The sequence below is a fragment of the Peromyscus maniculatus genome, chromosome 9 (genome assembly GCF_049852395.1).
Source record: "Peromyscus maniculatus bairdii isolate BWxNUB_F1_BW_parent chromosome 9, HU_Pman_BW_mat_3.1, whole genome shotgun sequence".
Lineage (NCBI taxonomy): Eukaryota > Metazoa > Chordata > Mammalia > Rodentia > Cricetidae > Peromyscus > Peromyscus maniculatus.
Window position 1 is genome coordinate 48,678,979 of NC_134860.1, and position 16,781 is coordinate 48,695,759.

General features: G+C 47.6%; 2 non-coding genes across 2 annotated transcripts; one reads left to right on the forward strand and one right to left on the reverse strand.

Moving 5' to 3' along the window:
• Positions 1 to 11,743: 11,743 nt before the first annotated feature.
• Trnal-uag (transfer RNA leucine (anticodon UAG)) lies at positions 11,744 to 11,825 on the reverse strand. The gene has a single exon. It is a non-coding gene; the product is annotated as a tRNA-Leu (tRNA).
• A 4,681-nt stretch (positions 11,826 to 16,506) lies between these two features.
• Trnat-ugu (transfer RNA threonine (anticodon UGU)) lies at positions 16,507 to 16,579 on the forward strand. Its single transcript has one exon. It is a non-coding gene; the product is annotated as a tRNA-Thr (tRNA).
• Positions 16,580 to 16,781: the final 202 nt, after the last annotated feature.

Below are 16,781 nucleotides of genomic sequence, written 5' to 3' on the forward strand. Positions count from 1 at the left end.
CCTTTAATCCCACTTGGAAGGCAGAGGCAGGTGGATCTCAGTGAGTTCAAGGACAGCCTGGTCTACAAAGAGAGTTCCAGGATAGCTAAGACTGTTAAAGAGAGAAACCCTGACTCGAAAAACAAAACAAAACAAAACAAAACAAAACAACAACAAAAAACAACCCAGGATAACTAAAACAATCCTGAATAATAGAAGAATTTCTGGAGGTATCACCATTCCCAATTTCAAGTTGTACTACAGAGCTATAGTAAGAAGAATAAGAATGAGAATGAGAATAAGGAGGAGGAGGAGGAGGAGGAGGAGGAGGAGGAGGAGGAGGAGGAGGAGGAGGAGGAGAAGAAGAAGAAGAAGAAGAAGAAGAAGAAGAAGAAGAAGAAGAAGAAGAAGAAGAAGAAGAAGAAGCATGGTATTGACCAAACACACACACACACACACACACACACACACACACACACACACACACACACACACCTGTTGATTAGTGGAATCAAATTGAAGACCCAGACATAAGTCCACACATGTATGAACATCTAAGTTTTGAGTAAGCCAAAAATACATATGAGAAAAAAGTCAGCATCTTCTCCAAATGGTGCTGGTCAAACTGGGTGGCTGAATGTAGAAGAATTCAAATAGATTCCTGTTTATCCCTCTACACAAAATTCAACTTTAAATGGGTGAAGGACTTCAACATGAGACCAGATACCCTGAATCTGATAGGAGAGAAAGTAGAGAATAGTCTTGAACTCACTGGCACAGAAGACAACATCCTGAACAGGATACCAATAGCACAGGCACTAAGACCAACAATTAATAAACGAGACCCCATGAAACTGAAAAAGTTCCATATGGCAAAGGACACCATCAATCATACAAAGCAGCAGGCTACAGAAGTGGAAAGATCTTTACCAATTATACATCCCACAGAGGGTTAATATCTAACATATATAAAGATCAACAACAAAAGCTGAACTCTAAGAAAACAAATAACCCAATTTAAAAATGGGGTACAGAACTAAACAGAAAGTTCTCAAAGATGAAACACAAATAGCTGAGAAAGACTTAAAGAAATGTACAACATCCTTAATCATCAAGGGTATGCAAATCAAAATTACTTTGAGATTTCATCTTACACCTGTCAGAATAGCCAAGATCAGTAAAACAAAGGGCAGCTATGCTGGTGACGATGTGGGGTAAAGGGAACACTCATCCATTGATGGTGGGAGTGCAAACTTGTACAGTCATTGTGGATACCAGTGTCATGGTTCCTTAGGAAGCTGGGAATAGATTCAGCTACACCAGTCTTAGGTATATACCCAGAGGATGCTTCATCCTACCACAGAGACACTCATTCATCCATGTTCATTGCTGCTCTATTCAATAGCCAGAAATTGGAAATAGCCTAGCTATCCTAGATGAATGGATAAGGGAAAGTGTGGTATGTTTATACAATATTATTCGACTGTTAAAAAAAATCATGAAATTCACAAGTAAATGTACACAGCTAGGAAAAAAATCATCTGGAGTGAGGTAACCCAGACCCAAAAAGGACAAATATGGTATGATTCTTTTATATGTGGATGTAGCATTTGATGGGAATGTTATATAGTACATATAACCACAGAAATTAGGTATAGAGTGAAGGAATTGGGGGTGGGGTGAGGGGAATCTTCCAAGAAAGGAGAAAAAAATAATATATAGTTATGGAAAGACAGGGGAAAACTAGAACAGGAGGGTTAATGGGAAGGAGGAGGGAACGAGGGGGTAAGGGAGACAATACAGGGAGGGATAACCAACACTAAGGACCGTTTAAGAGGTCATTTGGGCCAGGTGGTGGTGGCACACTCCTTTAATCCCAGCACTCGGGAGGCAGATCTTTGTGAGTTCGAGGCCAGCCTGGTCTACGGAGCGAGATCCAGGAAAGGTACAAAGCTACACAGGGAAACCCTGTCTCGAAAAACAAAACAAAACAAAAGGTCATTTGGAAACTTAATACTCTGTGTGTGTGTGTGTGTGTGTGTGTGTGTGTGTGTGTGTGTGTGTGTGTGTGTGTGTGTAATATAAATGGAATCACCAAATTATAGAGAGACAATGACCCAACTAGACATCTTCCTTCACCAACTAAAACTTCCACTGCCAGGAACTGGTTACAACTAGTTGAGTTGTCGGACAAATGGGCCCTATTGAGATCTCCAAACATCTCAGGCTATTGCCAAGGGCAGTTTCTCTCCATAAACTGATGGTAAGGCCCTATTGTTGAAGACAACCCTTACATATCTCATTGAACATGGAGAAGTTGAGCTGGTCCCTAACTAGAACCTTCATCCCTACAAACTAGTGTTCATAGGACTGGAAGGCACTCTGAAAGCTACTAGAGGAAAAGGTAAGCACCAGTCCAGCTATAAACCCTGGGATCTACAACAGTGACTGGTCAATATGAGACATTGGTGCAACAGTGGCCCAAACATTGGGAGAGTGACCAGCCACTGATTGGATTTAAGGCCCGCCCACTCCATGAAATGGAACCCATGCCTGACACTGCTCAAGTGGTCAAGAACCTAAGACTAGATAGGTCATGGGTGAAGGGACTCTAGCCCACTGGAGCATGTGGCTCCGGCAGGCCTTGCCTTTCTCCCCCATTCCCTCTGCCTTGCTAAAGACTTAAATTACATTCCTAAAGCTAGCCACCAAGGTCTATTCCCATATTGGACCACTTCTTCCTCATGAGGCTGACTACCAAGGTCCGGCAACTGGAAGCCCCCTTTGGCTCACCTAATTAGCATGCCAATTAAAATTAAACACCTCACCCTAACACTGGATTTCCCCCTTTACCTTTATAAACCATTTTCCTATGTGCCTCTTCTGTGTCCTCTCTGTCCAGAGGCAGTCCTTTGTCCTCCGGGACAAATATCCCTGGCCCTTTCCCTTGTCCCTTTCCCCTTCTTCCTCATCTTCTAGCTCCTTTACCACCACAATCTAGCCCACTCTAACACAGACCCCCTCTTTTTCTCTTCCTAAGAATGAAGCCTGCATCTGCTTCCATCAGTTACTGGGTGAAGGTTCTATGATGACAATTAGGGTCGTCACCAATCTGATGACAGGATGATGGCCAGGTCAGGCACCCTCTCCACTATTGCTAAGAATCTTAACTGGGGTCATCTTTGTGGATTCCTGGGATTTTCCCTGGCACCAGGTTTCTCCCTAGCCCTATAATGCCCTCCTCTATCAAGATATGGAGCCAGGGGGGTCAAGATCATGATGGGGAAACCCACAGAGACAGCTGACCGGGGCTGGTAGGAACTCACAGACTCTGGACCAACAGCTAGGACTCCTGCATGGGATCGACCAAGGCCCTCTGCATGTGGGTGACAGTTGTGTGGTCTGTTTGTGGGGCCCCGAGCAGGACCAGGATCTGTCCCTGGTACATGAGCTGGCCTTTTGGAACCTATTCCCTATGGTGGGATGCCTCACTCAGCCTTGATGCAGAGGGGAGGTATGGTGATATTTTAATTGTACTGGAAATGTGATTTTATTTGTATGTTAATAAATAAAGTTGCTGGGGTCAGAGCTAATAACAAGCCATAGCAGAAGCTGGGCGGTGGTGGTGCACGCCTTTAATCCCAGCTCTTGGGAGACAGAGCTAGGCGGATCTTTGTGTGTTCAAGGATACAGCCATCATGGAGACACACGCCTTTAATCTCAATACCAACCATAGAAGACCTGGAGATCTGTTCAGACAGGCAGTGACGAGGAGGCCATGTGGTTGGGTTTACAACCAATGAGAAGGCAGAATAGAAACTCTATAAAAAAAGACCGACAGGAAGTAGCTGTCTTGCTGAGGGAGACAAAAGTGGCAGTGAAGGGTAAGGTTTTTAGCTCTTAGCTATTGCTCTGACCTCTTGGGCTTTCATCTTTGCATTGGCTCTGAGTTTCTTATTTAATAAGACGGTTATACCCACAGGGAGGACCTTAGTGGGAGGATGCCTCAACTTGATATCCCTGCTTTGTTGACTTCCTTGGGAGGCCTTACTCTTTCTGAGGAGTGGATGGGGGAAGGTAGAAAGGAGGTGTGTGTATGTGGCCGGGGAGGGACAGGAAGAGAGGAAACCATGGTTGGTGTGCAAAATAAATTTTAAAAATTTAATAATTAAAAATTCAAAAGAAAAATGGCCCCTGCAAGGTCATTTGCTACTGTTTTCTGCCTGAGTCAGAAAGCAGCCACTTTAACTTTTCTTCCCCACTTAATAAAGGATCTCTCTGTGAAAACATGTGTTTGGTTGTGGTTTGTGCCTAATCCGGGGTCTGGAAGGGAGCCCCTGCTGTGTGGAAGTTCCCTTCAATGGGTCTAGGAAGAACCAAATACTATTATTCTGCTAAAGGAGTGTTATAATGAATTGGCTCCTATAGACATTCTATTATACTGATAGATCAGCGTCTCACTCAGCCACCACCAGAGACGCTTCCTCCTGAGTAGATGGGAACAAATACAGAGACCCACAACTGGACAATGCGTAGAGAGTAAGCGACCTGGGAACACTCAGTTGTAAGTGGATGTCTTCACCAAATCACTCCTCTCAAGGCTCAAGGAACTATGTGGAAGAGGAGGCAGAAAGATTGTAAGAGCCCATGGAGATGGAAAAATAGTGCCTTCCAGGCCCATCAGTATTGATGGACATATGAACTCACAGAGAGAAAGCATGCACAGAGCCTATATAGGTTCAAACTGCATGGGGTGGGGGGTGTCTCAGCACTGAGAGGGAGAACTGGACATGTGCTCCCATTCCTAACCAAGAAGCTATCTCCGATTGACAACCAGTTTCAGTGGAGAAATCAGTTTTCTCCACTGGAGTCTCACTGGGCATATTAACCACATTTTAGGGAGGCCCCATGCCCAGTAGTAGATGGCCAACACAAAATTAACTTAATGGTGCTTTTTGTTGATTTTTTTTGTCTCATATTGCTTTGTTTGGGTATTATTTTTTTACTTCACTGGTCTTTTATTTGTATATTATGGTTTCTGACTATGATTTTATAGGTGTTTGTGTGTGTGTGTGTGTGTGTGTGTGTGTGTGTGTGTGTGTGTGTGTGTGTACATGCCATGGTGCACATGTGGAGGTCAGAGGACAACCCTAGTGTCAGTCCCAGCCTTCCATGTTGTTGGGGGCAGGATTTCTCATTGTTCCCCAAGGTCTTTCCTGTTTCTACCTCCCATCTCACTCTAGAAGTGCTGGGATCACAGATGCATGATATCATTTCCAGCTCGACTCGGGTGCTAGAGATCTGAACACAAGTTCTCACACTTGCATGGCAAAGGCTTTGCCCATTGAATGTCTCCCCAGACCTAACACACACTCTTAACACACCACTAGTTTGCTTCCACCAACCCAAAAGCTAAGAATGCCCCAGAAAGGAACAGAGGCCTCTAACAGAGATTTTCCTGTTGATACACCTTCCAGATGTTGCCACCAATGCACTTTATACAATTTGTGATTGATAGCTCTCTTTGTTCTGTTACCATAAAAACTTCACAAAACTGCTGCCATGCTGTGACAGTCACTCATATCTGGCTCCAGAATATTCTTTTATTATTTTTTTTGAAGTAAGAACTATGTTTGGGGATTGACATATCAAAAACAAAACAAACAAAAAAGCTATTGCCATCAGATATCAAAGATCTTGCTCCACATGCCATGTAGAGTGACAAGCAGGAAAATTTAAGTAACTGAGAACTCTTTAAAATTTCTTTATGACCCAGGGAGTTTTATTAGGAATGCTCACAGTAGCATGGGTGAGAGGTCTTCACAGTAGCATGGGTGAGAGGTCTTCACAGTAGCATGGGTGAGAGGTCTTCACAGTAGCATGGGTGAGAGGTCATTCACAGTAGCATGGGTGAGAGGTCTTCACAGTAGCGTGGGTGAGAGGTCATTCACAGTAGCATGGGCACCTTGCCCAAGGCTACAGAACTGAAGAAAATGTCCCTCCCTTGCCCATCAACCATTATTTGCCTACAGATCTTTAGGGAGGGTGGGACCTCCAGAGAGTCTCCCTAATTCTTGACAGGATTTTTCACACACAAGAACATCCAAACAGTAGACGATGCTTTGCCTTGGTTCAATCAATAGATGGTATAATATATCCATCTATTGCAAGGTTCCCATCTGGGTCATATTGGAAGGTGTCTTCCAATGAGGACTTTCAACACTAAAATCCTCATAAAGTTAAGAGTGTGTGACTGTATCACCAGACAGCCGTGAGTGAACAGTAAGCAAACACAAGGAAAAACAGCACAGAGCTTTCATGACAAGGCCAAGTTAAAAGACCAGACATTAGATACCACTATGTGGGCAAAAGCTGTAGGTTTGTTCTGCAGCCCAAGAACATCCATAGCCATCTGCGCATTTACTCCACTCTACCTTGGAGAAGGCTGAAAGGAGTGAGATTGCGGAAAGCCCTAAGGTCCCTCCTTGGGGACTCTGGAAAATTCTAATGCTTAGGGACACTTGGAAACTTGACCCCTGGCAAGAAAAAAAAAAAGAGCCTTCCCAGCTTCCCATGCCTCAGGCCCTTGGGGTAGTTGGCAGCAAACCCTCTGGACAGGCTTGCTGCCCACGGCTGCTGGGTGCCCTCAGCAAGGCTCTTGTCCTTCTGCAGCCTCTTTCTCCTGGTAGTGAGGAGACTAATTCTTGTTGCTAAGAAAGCAGGGGTGGGTGAGAGGGAGAGGAGGTAGGATTGGCCTGATGCATGGTCCCTCCCTGTACCAACCTTTGCATGTTGGGACAGGTGGTTTTACTACACTTGAGGGAAGAGTGAGGACCACCAGCTTTCAGTCAGCGGCTCCCATTGCTTTGCTACATGCCAGGGTGAAGAACAGAGAATTAAAGCAGGGACTTGGGAAGAGGTCAAGGGTCCTGAGAGGGTAGGGCCTGTTGAGGGAAGGGCAGGGAGCCAAGCTAGATGGGACAGCAACTGTGTCCTTCTAGAAGCACCCAAATTTGCATCCTTCTCACAGGTCACTGTTGGTGGGAGCTCTTGCTGGCTTTTGTGCCAGGTGAAAGTAGACCCTAGCTGGAAGATGCAGAGGCCCAACCAGAGAGTTGTCAGGAGGACAAGGGCACTGCCAGGATCAGGAGGGGGATGGCCTCTGAGGAGATGTAACGGCTAGCTGACAGGAATGCCAGGGATCGATCCTAGACATGTGATGTCCAAATGAAACTGACCACAGAAAGGACTTGAAGAGAAATTTCTTCCACAGGAGCTCAGCTCTCTGATGCTTGTGGAAAGAGAGGGGTCATTTCCTTTTGGGGCAGGATACCTTATGAGCTTTCATTTTTTTTTCCCCAAGCAGCTCCTCTTCATTGTTATACTGTGGCTTCTACATCAAGCCAAGAACCCCACTGCTGAAGGAAAGTGGTGTCCCTGGGAGGCCAGGGGATTCCCCCTGCCTCAGTAGGGTCTTGGTATTCTGTAGCCTTCAAAAGGCTCCAGCCTTCAGGCCATGTGTGGAGGTACCCATCTTTAATCCCAGCACTCAGGAGGCAGAGACAGGTGGATCTCTGTGAGTTTGAGCCTGTCTGTTCTATCCAATGACTTCCAGAACTACATAGATAGAGCCTATCTCCAAAAAAATAAATAAATAAATAAATAAATAAATAAATAAATAAAACTAACCAAACAAAAAAGGGCTACCTGAGTGACACCATCCACAGAGGCCAGCAAGGAGACTGGAGCTGGGAGTCAAGCTCCCAGACTGTCTCTAATCCAGGTTCCTGTTTTAGGTGTCTCAGGAAAGTTCTGGGCCTGGCCCCAAGCAGAATGGGGCCTCCTCACCTGTCTTAGTCAGGGTTTCTATTGCTGCAATGAAACACATGACCAAAATGCAAGTTGGGGAGGAAAGGTTTTCTTTGGCTTACACTTCATCATTCATCAGTGAAGGAAGTCAGGACAGGAACTCAAGCAGGGCAGGAACCTGGAGGCAGGAGCTGATGCAGAGACCATGGAGGGGAGCTGCTTACTGGCTTGCTTCCCATGACTTGCTCAGCCTGCTTTCTTTCTTTTTATAATTTATTTTTTACTCATCTATTTATTTTACTTCCTGGCCTCTTTATCTCCTCCCTGTCCCTTTCCCCCATTTTCCCTCCACACCCTCCAATCTCCTCCTCTTCTATCTCCATCCAGGAAAGGGCAGGTCTCCTATGAGTATCAGTAAAAATTCAGCCTGCTTTCTTATGGAACCCAGGACCAACAGCCCAGGGATGGCACAAACCACCATACTTTGGGCTCTCCCTCATTGATCACTTAAATGAGGAAATGCCTTATAGCTGGATCTCAAGGAGGCATTTCCTCAACTGAGGCGCCTTCCTCTCTGACTGACTCTAGCTTGTGTCAAGTTGACACAAAACCAGCCAGTGTGCATCACCTAAGCCCATGCTTCTACGTGTCATCTGCCAGGATGTTTCCATGCTCCAAAGTATGCAGGGAGCAAGTGTGGGGAGCAAGCTGCAGGAGCTGGGTGAGGGCTATGCCAAGTAGCTGTTGGCATTAGCACCCCAGCAGGGCTCCCCTGAGAACCCAGCAGCTGGATCTCATTGGGCTGTGTCTTCCGCTGCCTTTCAGCTCTCTATGCTGGTCCTTTCCTCTGCACAGCAGTGTGTGAGTGAGCTTGGCAAAGCTAAGGCACACGAGTTGAGGTCAGTAGGTACAAACAAGGGCATACCACCATGCATACTTTGAGGTGTGACCTCATCTTGCCAGCAGTGACAGACCTCTCACATAAGTGCAAGAAATAGCAAGAGTGAGCCTTCTTTCTCTATTCCTCCACACATGATGATAATACGAGACAAAAAGACAGAAAGAATAAATAAACTACAAAGACAGGGACTGGGATGGGAGAGGATGGGGGAAGGGGAGGGAAAGTGGGGAAGAGAAGAGGGGGGAAGAGGGAGTGGTACATGCTTGCAAGGCAACACATAAGGAGTCAGAGACAAAGATACACAGGCTAACAAGTCCTGAGAGGATGGAACAAAATGGAAAAGAAATGGAGACAGGAATGCAAAAGGAAGAGAGAAAACGAGACGGGGAGAAAGGCAGGGAAAATGCACACAGAGAGAGGTCGGAGATACACAGGGCTGGAGAGGTGTCTTGAGAGACAGGTAAGGAGGTCCTACATCAGAAGAGAGGCACCAGAGGGAAAAAAAGAAAAGAGACATAGGACTGAGGAGGAGAGCAGGAGAGCAGATTCAGAGACAGAATGGGCACATGACCGTAATCCCAAAGAGATGGAGTCAGACAGATTTCTGTGGGTTCAAAGCCAGCCTGGTCTACAGAGTGAGATCCAGGCCTCCCAGGGGAGGAGGGAGGCAGACAAAGGACTTGGGGAGAGTTACAGGGATGTAGGTAGACAGGGAAAGCGAAAGCAGCCTCAGTAAGATGGCAGCTTCTTGTTTCCAGAAGTCATTATGAGGAAAAATGGTGGAAAAGCAAGGGGAGAGGGAGGAAGTATCCAAACAGAACCAACAGGGGAAAGGGGAGGACCCAGGGGCCATATAAAACACTCAACTCAGAACCCACTTAGTGGACTCCCAGCCTAGGGCCCCACCCACCCCAAAGGGAGTTGTTTGAATAAAGCCATTAATTTTGCTTTCTCCATGGCTCTCTCTTCTGATTTCCCTAGATATCCAAGTTTTTGTCCATCCCACAGGATAAGCTCAGTGATCCCCTTGACAACCACTAGCATCCCCATCCCAAGACCAAAAGGGAGACGGAGGAGAGAAGTGTGGAAGGGAAAGGAACAGTGAAGGAGTTGGAGACAAAGAAAGAATAAAGGTCGGAAGGCGGAAGGGGAAGAAGAGAGTAGAAATGAGGAAAGGAGAGAGGGTGAGGTGGAAATGGAGGAAGGACAGGGACAGGGAAAGACAGCAGAGAGAGGAGAAGTAGAAGGTAAGAAAGCACAGAGTCATAGAGAGTTTGATGGAAAGAGAAGAGGAGGGAGAGTGTCTTAGGAAGGAGGGTGTCTTAGAGTTTCTACTGCTGTGAGGAGACACCGTGACCACAGCAACTTTCATAAAGGAAACCTTTAATTGAGGTGACTGTTCACAGTTCAGAGGTTCAGTCCATTATCATCATGTTGGGACATGGTGGTGTGCAGGCAGACACGGTGCTGGCTACATCTTGATCAGAAGGCAACAGGAAGTCAACTGAGACACTGGGTAATATCTTGAGCACAGGAAACCTCAAAGCCCGCCCCCACAATGACACACTTCCTCCAACAAGACCACACCTACTCCATCAAAGGTACCTCCTAATGGTGCCACTCCCTATGGGCTTATGGGGCCATTGTCGTTCAAACTACCAACAGAGGGTGAGTGGAGGGGGGAGGGAGGGAGGTTAACTGATTGAGAGAGAGGTCGAGGTCAAAACAGAGGCACAGGAAGATGAAGATGAGAGTAATTAGGAGAAAACACAAAGAGTATTTGGGGAGGAGATTAGAGAGCGGGGGAGACAAGGATATACTTAGAGGGAGAAAGAAACACGGCTCTTAATCCTGTGTTAGTTACCTTTCTGCTGCTGTGATAAACCACCACTACCAAGGCAACTTATAGAAGGTAGAGTTTATGTGGGCTCACGGTTCCAGAGGGATCCGGGCCCAGTAAGGAGGGAACACATGGAATCGGAAATGGGCCGATCACGACCTCGAGTGCGAACAGGATACAGAGAGGGCAAACTGGAAGCGGGCAAGACTATGGACACTCAAAGCCTGCTCGCGGTGAGGCTGTACCTCCTCTCCAAACAGTGTCATCAACTGGTAACCAAGCGTTCCTGTCCTGGAGCCTGTGGTGGGCATTGCTTCTCCAAACCACCACAGCCTGCACCCAGTCCGTGTCCGCCTGGCCAATGTATGCCAGAGGCCAGCCTGAGCTATTCCCTGACTTCCACGCCAGGTTTGGCTGTAGCACCACATCCTAAAACTCCTAAAACCAACAAAATAAAAAGATAAAGACCAAAATGGCTCTTCAAGGTCCTGTTAGGTACTATTTGGAGACAGTTTTGCCACATTTGGTTAGGAAAGACACCATGAGAGAATGTTTCTATAAAAGACCTCCAATTCTGGCAACTTTCCTCTGGTCTCAGCGCTTGGAAGACGCAGGCTGGCGTTCAAAGGTCATGTTCAGTTACATATCAAGTTCCAGAGCTGCTGGAGCCACGTGAGAGTCTGCCTTTCTGAAAACGCAAAACAAAGCAAACGAGCGACCTCAAACAAGCCAACGGGGGCGTGCCTGACTCCAAGCTCATCCCAGGACTCTTTGGTTCCGGTGTTCTTAGTTCGGCTCAGTTCTTTGGCATCACTTCCTGATGGTTTGTGTTGGAAAGGGAGGACAGATGGGGGAGGCAGGTGGGAGGTGCGGGTGAGAAAGACCACACCGTGATTTAGTCCAGAGGCAGTCAGGAGCCCGCGCGCGCGCGCGCACTCTCAGCTCTGCAATGCCGCTCGCCTTACCTTACCATCTGCCTGACCTTAAAGAGAGCTTCACACTCCGGGCTAGTTGTGTGCCTGGTAGAGGACTGGGCGTTTGATTACAATTACTGGGCATTTGATTCCCTCACAATCTTAGGTTGAGTCCTTTTTCTGTTCACACGTTCGGTCTAGTGGCAGGAGTTCAGAAAAGACAATCGCATTTTCACGGGAGAGCAAGCAAGGACAGAATGAAGACCATCGAAATCACCAAAGCCCTGGGAAGGAAAACACTGGCAGCGGTGGGATTCGAACCCACGCCTCCGAAGAGACTGGAGCCTAAATCCAGCGCCTTAGACCGCTCGGCCACACTACCAATCTGCCCGTGTTCTCCCGTGTACACTAGCTATTTACATTATTCCGTTCTCTTTGACTCGTGCCCTGGAATCCGGAGTTAGAGGATTGTCCTATCGCGTTGCGCTCCCACACCGCTAGCCAGGCTCTGGAGGGAGTGGGTGAAACAGACTATATACTCAGGAGTGGAGCCCCGCACCCTGCTGGCCGCACCCGGAGCTGGACTGCGGCGGCTTCCCGACGCACGCAGACCGCTGCGGGGTGCAGCCGCAGCTCTCCTCCGCCCCGCGGCCCCCCACGGTGGGGCTGGGCGACTCCAAGTGTTTTTCTGGTCTTGGAATTGGAGTTTTTTTGGTTCGGAGGGCCAGAGACGCATTCATCGAAAGGCCCGAGGCTAGCCCAGCTCCCGGGTGCTCCCGAAAACCCGCGCGCAGAAGCGGAGCGCGCCCCAGCCTCAGCCAGAGCCCCTGCCCGCAGCCTGCCTCTCCCCACCGCCCCGGGCTGTCTGCAGTCTGAAGAGCCCTGTTCCCTTTCTTGAAAATCGGTATCTTGGCGTTTGTCCAGTGTGTCGTCAGCGGCTGCAGACGCGTTGTGCACTGCGTGGAAGCCGTGCTGGCTGGTGGTTGCAGGAGGAGATGACAGAGGCCCCCTTCCCTTCGGACCCAGCCCAGACTGAGTGAACCAGATCGGTGCTCTCCACGCATCCAGAATTCTGAGATGTCGGCGTGCTCTGGTCACATTCCCCCTCCCATCACTGCCCCTCCTTCCCGAAGCTCACAGGTCCTCCGACTTCGGGAAGAGTGGCCACCACACCGCAGAGCTCACCCGTTAGCTTCTGGCGTAGGATCCACCAAACACGAGCCCCCATACTCCCTGCCCAGGAAAGACGTCCCGCGCCTCCTAATTGCAGCTGGTGCAAATCACGGAATATCACTTTGTTGATCTGACCCTTTTGTTTGTGCGTGGCAGTAGCTGAGAATTGACCCCACTACTATTATCTAGAAAAACGGGTGACTATCCCAGCAAAAGGCTGGGGTTGGGATTGGGGAATGTTTGAACAATTTTCTTTTTCATTCCTTAAAAGGAAATTGTGGTTCCCTGGTAATATTCAAATTACATCTTCCATTTGACTAAATTCAGTATACTTAGAGGCAAATTTCCACAAAGAGGCAGCAAGCCTGGAGGCTGTATATGTCCCTGATCCTTGCTTTACTCTTTTGCAAACAGTGCAAAGTTGAAGAAAAGGCACCCAGACCTAGCATAACTCTGTTGTTTTCTAGGGGTCATGATCCAGTTCTTTTTCTCCACCTATTAAAGAATTAAAAGGTAGGAAAAAAAAACGTCAGACGCAGCAGGCAGCAACAGGTTAACAAACTTTATTAGGCGTGAAGAAGTGCGCGCGCACACACACACACACACACACACACACGCACACACGCACACACGCGCGCCCGGACACGCGCGGACACACACCAGGGTGCGGGGGACGCATACAGGAGACAGGCTCCCCACAAAATGGGAAGGGGGTCTAGAAACTGAAATCTGTTCTCCCCTGGAGGGCTAGGAATTTTAAGTTGTTTTGGTGGCATGGGATGGGACCATTCCTCTTGTTTGGGATCGAAGGGCCTAAACAGAGGGATGGGGGGCCAGGGTTGCTGCTGTTAGACCCAGAACTTCAAGTAATCAAGACTGGCCTTGAACAATTCTGATCGGCCTGAATCAGTCAAACAAGGGGAGTCAGGCTGGTAGCTTTTGTCTCTGCTCAGAGGGAAGAGGAAGAAACTAGAAGTTTGCCGTCTTTACTGTCTATCTGTGCGCCCCCCACCCCTTCCCCTATCTGTCTGGCTATCAGAGATCTGCCTAGGTCCCAGTTCCTCACTTCTTTAAGACTAGAAAATTATTATTGTTTCTGAATCTCTTGTTCTCCTCCAATGAAGGGATTTACTATCGTTATGTGCACAGGGGGGTTTGTTCTTTGAAAGACACCAAGAACCTGGGAATACCCAATTCAGAGATTTTCCCGGTGATACTTTTACTATCTTCCTTCAAGAGTGCATAACTTAAAAAAAAAAATCATGTTTTTATTTATGGATACCTGTGTGAGCCTGCAAGAATATGTGTCTTTAGTGTGTGCAGGAGCCCTCAGAGGCCAAAAGAGGTCACTGGGTTCCCTGAAGCTGGAGTTATAAGCATTTGTGAGCCACCATGTGAGTGCTGGGAACAGGACCTGGGTCATCCGGAAGAGCAGCCATCTCTCCAGCCCATAAGTTTTGGGCATTTGTGATGTCTTGCTGAGTCTTTTCTTGGCTTGCTTACCCAGCAATCTGAGTTTTGGTCCCCAGAAGTCATGTAAATAAAGATGGAAGGAAAATTGATTCCACAAAGTTGTTCTGACTTCCACAAACCTATCAGACACAAACAGAACAACAATGAATAATAATAAAATTCTGGTGGGAGGTGGCAACGTGGCTTGGTGGGACTCACTTGGTGAAAGGTTGGTCTCGGACTCCACACTCCAGCTGCAGCATTCAATGGCCCCCATACAGACAATAAAGCAGGTAAATATTTAAAAAAAAAAATTAATTGTAGGGCCAGGTATAATGGAGGCAGAGGCAAAGGCAGGCTGATTTCTGTGAGTTCCAGGCCAGCCAGGACTACATAAAGACCCCACCTGAAAAAAAAGAAAAAAAAACATAGTTAAGGGCTGGGGAGATGGTACCTCATCAGCAACCCGGCACTGACGGAGCCCACTAGGTTTCCCAGTGGCTGTACCCTGCAGGACTGCATGGGAGGTTGACTGGACCACCGGCCTGGGTACCAGGTGTTTGTATGGGTCTAACTAGCAAGGGGGAGGTCTTTTGCGCCACCCCTTGGCATTGTTATAAATAGACCTTTGGAATAAAGCTCTGGGCCCATTTGGATAAAGAGCTAGACTCAGATCCTGTGTTTTCTCTCTGCTTTTAAACTAAGTCTCTTATCCTTCATTCCTCAAGAGTTCCTGGGGTAAATAAGTGTGGGGGCTGGTCCCCTACACATCTCCCACATAGATCACAACTGTCTGTAACTTCAGTTCCAGGGGATCCGGTTCCCAGGGTCTTCTGGCCTCAACTGGCCCCAGGAGAGCAAGTGGTGGACAAACACACGTGGAGGCAAAACACGCATACATAAGCTAAGAAAAAAAATTAAAACAGAAAGTAACCTTTTGAAAAGTTAATTTTTACTTATTGATTGATGGAGACTGTCTCACTCTCTGTGTGTGTGTGTGTACCCTTGCCTGGCCTTGATCTCCGGATCCTTAGGTCACAGTCCCTACAGCGAGGTTTACTATTCCCAGTTTAACTTTTTTTTTTTTTAATTTATTTTTGTGACCCTGGAAATTGAACCCAAGACTTTGCAGTTCAGAAAAGAGCTCCACCGTTCAGCTCTACTCCCAGACTTAATTTAACCTCATCATGACCTTAGCCCATAGACTCTAAACACAGGCGTATTCTGTGAAGAGCACCTCCTATTTATCCCACCCAAACCCTGGCATCTCTGCACATCTGCCCCTTTTTGCAAATATCAAGGTATGATTGGGTCTCCTCTCCTTTCTGTCCGCCTTATTTAAAGGCAGCCGACCTTCGCTTCCCCGCGTCTTTTATTCTTTCCTCTGTAGCCCGCGGCTGTTACAGCTTTGGGCTCGCACGGCTCTGGTGTCCTAACTCTCCAGTCTCTCCTCCCTGGAGTTTACCTTGCACGCCATGCTCCGTCAATTTCCGTTTCCTCTTTCCCGGAGGGTCTAACGGCATTCCTGTCTCCTAGCCTGTGTCGGCTCCTGGCGCTTCGAGGAGGGTGGACCCACCATGTTCTAACAGTGTACCTTAAACATTGGTCCTCCTTGGACTTCACTCATAATTTTCTTCTACCAGGAATCATCTGACTTCCCCCTCACCCCAGGATTGCACAAATCTCAGCCTGAGACTTAGCCCGCCCTTTCCAAGGGCCTTCCACATGGTTTACTTGCAAGTTACACCTGGTACCCCTGCTTTTCATTTTGGTTTCACAAAAACTGAGAAAAAAATTCCCGTGGACATCAGGCACCCACGAGGTACACAAAGAAGTACGAGGGAAGAAAATAAAAGACTTATCAGTGAAGCAAATTAATAGTAGTAAAATCTGAATCCCTATCTAGTTCCTAGTGTAGAACCTAGCACAGAGTTGGAATTGGAGAATTCGGAGCCTGTTGAACGGAGGAAAGAATTAAATGGCGAACTAGGGATTGCTTGTTCTGACCTGAGGGGAAGGATCTTTAACGAGGCATGAGGAGGAAGTTTGGAGTCCAGGAGAAAATCCAGATGTGGGTGCGTCAGTTCCGCCCAGACTTGTAATAGGCTTTATTCCTTACGCTGGATATCTGTTCTAGATTTCACTGTGTGAAGGAAGCACCACCAGAGCTTGGTGGTGGTGGTGGTGGTGTCGGAGTGGTTACATTTCTACAAATTGAGGATAGTAGTGACCCCCATCAGTACGCCAATCCCAACAAGCCCAGAGTCTGTAGATTGAATTCCCATATTGCATACGGGAATAGAGTGTATACGGGAATATACTGTAAATGGGAATGGACTAAAATATAATCCAAATTTGCCTTTTTTCCTACAGTCGGGCAGCCAAAGAGCCAGCAAAATTATCCTTTTCTAGGAAAGAGAGAATGCTGCTTTCTGTGTGGCCCTATAGCTCAGGGGTTAGAGCACTGGTCTTGTAAACCAGGGGTCGCGAGTTCAAATCTCGCTGGGGCCTAGGCTTAAGCAAACTTTTGAGGAAGCTTGCTGAAAACATGGCGCTGCTCGCCTCTCAACCGCTTTGTTCCTTTTTAATTCTGCTCGCGGCGCTCGAGTGCGGTCCCTCACCCCCGAGTTCTCTGCACTCTGGGAAGGCGGGGTCTCCGCCTTCAGCCTGTTACGCGTACGGCGAAAGGGAGCGGAGGGGACGGAGGGAGGAT